The sequence below is a fragment of the Styela clava genome, chromosome 14 (assembly GCF_964204865.1).
Source record: "Styela clava chromosome 14, kaStyClav1.hap1.2, whole genome shotgun sequence".
NCBI classification, from domain to species: Eukaryota; Metazoa; Chordata; class Ascidiacea; order Stolidobranchia; family Styelidae; genus Styela; species Styela clava.
The window spans coordinates 4,021,888-4,029,564 of NC_135263.1; the positions used below are offsets into that span (position 1 = coordinate 4,021,888).

The following is a 7,677-nucleotide window of genomic DNA, read 5'->3' on the forward strand; positions in this document are numbered from 1 at the left end:
TGTGTCGACTCCAATAAAAATTATGCAATCACAGTATAAACATGGCATGCAATAATAGTACGGCACTCAGTGCATAAAAGATAGAAGTTTTTTTTTAATAATACGGACAATGTAAGCAGGTTTGCTAATAACGTTTAATTTCTAATAAATTTATGAATTTAAAAAAAAAGCAAAGAGTATGACAGTGAAGGGTGAACTTGAAAAAGCGGTCTTCAGAAAATATATAGGGTGTCCATAAAGTCTTTTAAGTTGCAAAGGGAATTTATCGATATCATATATTGTTTTGGCCCTCACAGTTGTATTAAAGGAAGTAAAAATACTTTAACGATTACTGATTGAAAACAACAAACCTGGTCAAGATATATAGAGAACCGACTTCATAACAAAATTGTAAAGGGACTTTATGGACACCCTGTAATTTGATTAATCAACCTTTTATTAATATACCTTGGTTAATATTGCTTCAAACTATAAATAAATGCCAGCCTTATATTATTTCAAATACAATTTGAGAACCCAAATTAATAGCATGTAGGCGTCATTTTGTGACGGCTAAAATATTACAATCGAGATGAAATTTTCGACTCGTGAATGACAAGATCAGGAACTGATTGCAATTCTGCAATAGAAGTAACTCCCAACAACTTCATCGCCACTTCAAATTCATCTCTCAAAATTTCCAAAACTTTTTCTGCCCCCTTTTCCTCACCACAAGCAAGGCCCCAAATAATAGGCCTCCCCACGAATACAGCTTTTGCACCAAGGGCAATAGCTTTTGCCACATCACCCCCATTTCTGATCCCACTATCGAAATATATTTCGCATCTCCCGTTTACAGCTTTAGAAATTTGTGGTAGTGCATGTATTGCAGGTAATGTACTATCCAGTCTGCGCCCTCCATGATTCGAAACAATTATAGCCACAACGCCATGTTCGACCGCTTCCAAAGCCATTTCCACCGTCAATATTCCTTTGATTATGATTGGCAGATCAGTGATACTTCTTAGCCAATCAATATCTTTCCAAGTCACTGATTGGTCCATACTTGAATCAATGTCTTTACCAATTTCAGATGTTCCTTTCATAAAACCTGCATCAAAATTCTTTGGAGGCAAATTGGATGGCCATGTAAACTTATTTCTCAAGTTTCTATAGCGTCTACCATGCGCCACACCATCAACAGTGACAATAATAGCTTTGTAGCCATTTTTCTCAGCCCTTTGAACCAAATTTTGAGATACTTTCCTGTCATTCATTATGTATAATTGAAACCATCGTAAACTGTTAGGAGAGGCAGCAGAAACTTCTTCCATGCTACAAGACGACCAGGTGCTCATTGCAAAACCACTCCCAACTTTTTCAGTCGCTCTTGCAGAGTCAATTTCGCCCTTTTCAGACGCCATTTTGTGCAAACCAAATGGAGCAATGCATACTGGGAAACTGATTTTACTCCCCAACACTGAACTGGTCATATCAACACTAGAAACATTTCTTAGAACTCTCGGTTGGAATCGCCACGATTTGAAAGCTGTGCAGTTTTCCACCAAAGATTGTTCGTCTGTTGCACCGGAGTTACAAAAATCCAAAATTCCCCTGGGTAGCAATTTTGTTGCCAATATTTCGAAGTCGTTCACGCAAATACAGCTTTCCATATTTTAAATACTGAATTATCCCCACGATACGGCAACGCCCTGTTGACCAAAGTGACTATAAACCTTTGCTGTTGACCACATTTGCAGATCAAATTTTGCAATCGAGCTCTGTTTACAATAAGACACCATGTGGCCGAATCTTGGGTGTCGCTACTGGATAACTGTACTGTGTTCCCCCGAAAATAAGTCCTAGCCTGAATTTTAAACATGATTTTAATATAAGCCCCCCCCCCCTAGGATAAGATCTATTCAATAACGTGAAGTCCTAGTCGATAGTAAAAAAATCTCTTTTACACGTTTTAAATGATTGATAATTAATCTATGTTTTGCAGATATTTTGAGTAAAAACGTCTTATTTATAAGTAAATGGATATCGGTTTTCACATTTTGTATATCTGAAAATCTCGTAATTCTCTGCTTTGTAATTTTGTTTTTAATAACTGAAAATATAAGACATCACCCGAAAATAAGCCTTAGTGTTATTTTCCGGGAGAAAATTGAAATATGACACAGTCTTATTTTCGGGGATACACGGTAGCTTTGGTTCCTCTAGGCTTCCCTTCCCCAGTAAAGTGTGTGCTCAAAATTATTTTTTTCAAACTTCAACGCATGTTATCAAGAAAAAATAAACTTGATTATGACTGTCATTACAAAGATGATTCTTGACATTCATCCCAAAAAGGAGAAAGTTGATTACTCGACTGGTAATCAAATGAGAAATCATAATTTCTCGCTTATTAACCAACTTATTTAGTTTGTGAATAGCAAGTTTCAAATGCCACGACTCGGAGGGTATAAGAGGCCGTGAACGACCATCAGATACATGAAGCGTCTTTGGATGCGTCTAAAAAGGATCGTCTATGGACAGTGGCGTAGCAAGACTCTCGTGCCCCCCCCCCCCCCCCCCCCGCAAAAATATTTCGTTAAAAAGCATAACATGTCGCTATAAAAAAGCTATGGTAACCTAAAATTTGCGCTTTCGTGTTAGCAAACTCATCCACCATCTTCGTCATATCAATTTTTTCAATTTGCTTCAAAAATCAGTAGCTTAACTGTGATAATTGTCGTGTAAGTTTTGGAAGAAAATTCATTTGCGCCGGCGCCATCACTTTTGGAGATTGAACACGCATCTGGTTTTCTACCGATACCACCGGTGCTAGGCTTAATTCCTCCTCAGTTACGTTCGGTATTCTCAAGTCTAGTTGTTTCAATTTTGGTTTAAATATTTCGTTTACTTAATTAAATCGATTAACCGATAACCGATTTTCATATTTTCATGCGACGGTTCTCAATGCCAACATTGTATGTATCATTGCCAATGGGCATTTTCGAATACCTTGTGATTTCAGAATCGAATCGAATAATATTTTTCGAATCGAATCTCGAATACTTGACAATATATAATTGTAAGCGATTTTATTATAGTAATTGGTCCTCTTGACAAATGAATTACCGAAGACATAGAATAAATCACCCAGATAGATTACTGAGCGCTCACACAGAATATCAAACACGTTTTATCAATAACTCACTACAGAAAATAGTCATATGTTAGAATTTCGTTGAAAAAATATGGCTCCAATGAAAAAAAAATTGGGGAATTCATCTCGACCATCAGCGGAAAGATAAAAACAAGATGGCGGCGATTCGAAATTTAGCTCTGAACCGATTCGAATAGTTTACTATTCGAATCGAAATGCCCAGCCCTAATCATTGGTTCCTGACCGGGGGCCACAGAGCAGCTGGAGAGAGTTACAATGCTAAACGCAAAACTGATTTTACTTTTCCCTTCACAAGAAAACTCCCCGCTCTTCTCAGTTTTATTGCTTGACAAGGTTATGTCACAGGGTGTTTTCACTTTGTTTTACATGAATTATTTGAACCCAATGAGATTCGGAATCTACCAATAAAAATAACACTATAAATACTACTGTAATGACAAACAGGGAGGCCATGACTGCTTGAAGCCTCTGGAAAGCCTATAAAAGGTTGGGAACTACTTGTATATACTGATATGTATGGAACTACAATTTTTGGAAGAACCGGTCTTTTCCCTTTCAGCATTGGAGCACAGGAGTACCCTTATGCCTATAATGCTTGGTGCAAATGGTGAGCACTCAGTTGAGTACGTTATCTGTATCATTTGCTTCGTAGCCATACAAACTTTTCTGCAATACTCAATAAAAAACTTGATTGAGAAATATTTAAATATATATAAATATAAATTATATAATATATATAAATATATATATAAATCGCGGCGGTGTGGCTCAACGGGCTAAGCGTTAGGAATACGCTCGCCACCGCACCTCTAACTACTCTGCGTGGGTTCGCAGGTTCGAATCCCATGCAGGGATGGTTATGTGCGAGAGGATTGCTGGACTCCTCGCCGTCGTTGGGTGGTTCACGTAACCGCTGGTCGGTTACGGCTTCCTCCACCACCAAGTCCATGATTCCGAAAACAAACAATACAGTAAATCTAATCCCATACCCGACTTGGAATGGTAACCGGACGAGAGGCCGTGGTTCGCCATATGGATAAGCCGTCTTATCGGCTTTCCTCTCCCCCGGGATAAATATGTAAATCCTATCCTATCCTATCCTATTCGTGCGGGCTTTGGTGAAAAATGTGATGAACATGGGGTTTGCATATTTAACCGACAAGACAACACAGGTCAAAATCTCTAGCGCACCCACTTTGATGCGTCTTACAAACATACTAACAAATCGCAAAAACACGAAAACGAGCTGATGTTTACAGCCTTGCTTGAAATTCTGTGCGAGGGGCGACTAAACGTTTATTGTTTTGTCACTTTTTGCTGATTAGCTGATGGTACTGACGTAAACAAAAAAGTCAACGCGCGGAGAAGCGCTCTCCGTACGTTACAAGGTATCATTGCAGATGTTCCATTTATTAATACTCAGTGGCGTATCTAGAGTATGGCCTCCATATCTTGTGCCATAGGTGCCGTTAGAATAGGGGCGCAAAAGAGCGAAATGTCTTAATTGTGAAAGGTTTTAATAAAATAATTTTAAATTGTTAATAAATGAAACTCGTATTTTCACCCAAATAATAACGTAAAAGTATCTCAGTTCACAGTCGTTAAAAATCATCGGTTAACGATGAAGGGGGCGCATTATTTAACTTTGCCACGTGAGCCATCTTACCTAGATACGCCACTGTTTATACTCGAGTTATCAATTATCAGAGACCCTGAATAGAAAATTGTTTATCAACTAACCCTGACCGTAGGTGAAAAACTGATACTCCCGTAATATGTGAACTAAGATGGCGAACACCGGAACGCTACGGGACAATTACTACGGGAGTCACTTGGCCAGTCCCCGAGCTCGTAATAGAACTAAAACAAGGAAAATTGGAACAAAATTATGGCCTGACCCTAACCTGGTACACATACTACGTTCCGGTGTCCACCATCTTGGTTCACATACTTCGGGAGCGACGAAAAACTTAACTCGATAATTGACTCGACTTGAGAATCGGAAGACCCGTGACTCCACTCGCGACTCGGGGTTTAGGGACTCCTACCCAAACTGCTCGCTACAATATAACGGGAATCAAATCCGCACCAATCAGTGTATAATAAATTGGCAACCACGAAAAATAGTTCATCTTCTGATAAATAAGTATATCTCAATCGTATCATTGTCCGTGTCCATAGATAGTGGCGTAGCATCCACCCTCGCAACCCCCGCGGTCGCGGGGGGACCCACAGCAAAAAGGGCCCCCAAGCGGTTAAAATTTAGAAATTTAGGCCGCAAAACCGAAAGCTGCATTGCAAAAGTATTAATGCACATCTTATTTGATGTTAGTTCTGCTCAAATCGTTTTGTTACGTAACAATGCCGGAGTCGTCGATTTTCGGCGTCGTGTCGTTTGATCGCACCGGCACAATTACGAAGGCTGTCAGAATGATGTCGAAAGCAAAAACTCTCAGTGGCTCACAGCAACGAAGAAACAGGGCAGAAGGGGAAGAACGTATGAAAAAAATTATTTAAGATGGATGAAATGAAAAGTATATGATTAGGATTTATTATATCTAGTTCAGGTGTGTGAGTAGTGGCGTATCTACGTGAAATGGCGTCCATGGCAGAGTTTCAAAATGCATTTCCTTGATCGTTGGTTGACAATTTTTATTACAGCTCAGCTTTTTTAACAGTTTTTGTTGAAATAAGATACTTGTACGTTGATATTTAAATAAAATACAGGATTCAATTATTTTCAATTTGAAATTATTTTATTGAATCATGTTACAACTAAGACTTTCCGCCGTTTTTGCGCTCCTGTCCAAACGGCACCAATGGTACGAGCCATTGATGCCACACCCTAGACTAGATACACCACTGTCTGTGAGAGTGATTGCAACGAAAAAGAATTACAAAAATATGATGTTATAATAGGAGTGATATCATTATATGAAAATGTGACTTCATAATATCATTTAAAAGGTACGAAAAGGTCAGGAACAGATAGTTTCAAAAGTGTGTCAGCAAACGCAAATATAGGGAGCACTTCACATGAATCTAAGTTTTTGGAAAAGTGAGATTGACTAAAGAACAATCCTAGTAGTATATATAGGAATATTTTAAATAGTTTTCAAATTTCTGCGTCACAGTCTTGACGTCATCGAAAACTTACAAAGACCCCATTTCAAACACTTGGAATTGAAAATATCATATATAACACGAATTTTATTGCACATAATTTCATTTCACCTATATACAGAGGAATTCTACACATAGAAACATTTTTCTGAAATTTAGTGCCCGTGACTTCGTTATGGGCAAATCTTCATCATGATGTAGAACGAGGCTCGCCAATGTACTATTGACTACTATATTCAAAAATATCATGTAAATTAATCATAATTTGTAGGCTTGCACGTAATTTACGGATTTACGGAATTACGTAATTATTTGGAGTTACGGAAGGGAAGTTACGGATTACGTAAAGTCGTAATTATTGCATTGAAACGAGCTTTCTTCAAAGCAGTCAATTTCGTCGATTGCGAAAAATGAAAGCTCAACAAGTAGAAGAAGTTAGAGTTCCGGTATTCGCAGCCGTTTTTCTCTCTCTTGTTACGTAGGTGAACGCATGACGCGTTGCCATTTACTAACCTATTATCAACTTATCTGGCGTGGCCAATGTAAATTATTAACGTAGTTAATGGGGGAAGAACTGAGTAGGGCCGTTTGACGCCAACACACCTGGTTTTAACTTCTCCCGCAACTTAACCATAGATAAGGGATAGAATTGCGTTGAGACCGATTGACGCCAACACACCTGGTTTCAATTTCTCTCGCATCTTATCTAGCATGGCCATGGCCAATGTACATAATAACCGTAGATAGGGGGAAGAATTGTGTTAAGACCGATGGACGCTAACACGTCCGGTTTCAACTTCTTCGGGTGAAATGACTAATGAACGCAGGAGATCAATCTTTCAAACATGGTCTATCAAACATTTGTATCCATTTTACTTTTATTTATTATTTACTTGTTCCAGTTTTCCGTTACTTATGGCAGTGGTCGGCAACCTTTTTTAAGTGACGGTCCGGTTTAGCCTGGTCAAAATTTTGATGGACCACCTTTATATAAACGAACTATGCTTATGTAGTGAATTCAAACGCGTTAGAAAATTTATGCTGACAATATACACAAAAACGAAGGTGATGATATTTATTGCGAGATCGGCATTTGTGCTATTGTTTCCAATCCGGAGATTGTATGAAACATCGATATTTACCATCTTTTTCGAACCGCGGAACACTTTTTAGATTATGAATTTTTCGCGGAACAAATGAAAATTTCTAAATTTCGTGGAAACTATCAAATTAAGCAATAATCACTGTCAGGTTTTGCGTAGGAATGAAATTACAATTAGACCAATGACTCAAGTTGTAAAAAGACGTAACAAATTCATTACTCCAGAGAACAAAAGTACACTGAAGTACCAATGAGATTAAACCAAATATTTAAAACTGGCTGTTCGAAGCCATTAATA

The 7,677-nt window shown here is 38.3% G+C and overlaps 1 pseudogene; it reads right to left on the reverse strand.

The window, feature by feature from the left end:
• Positions 1–560: 560 nt before the first annotated feature.
• On the reverse strand, positions 561–1,403 carry LOC120341375 (2-Hydroxyacid oxidase 1 pseudogene; annotated as a pseudogene).
• Between the last annotated feature and the right edge of the window lie 6,274 nt (positions 1,404–7,677).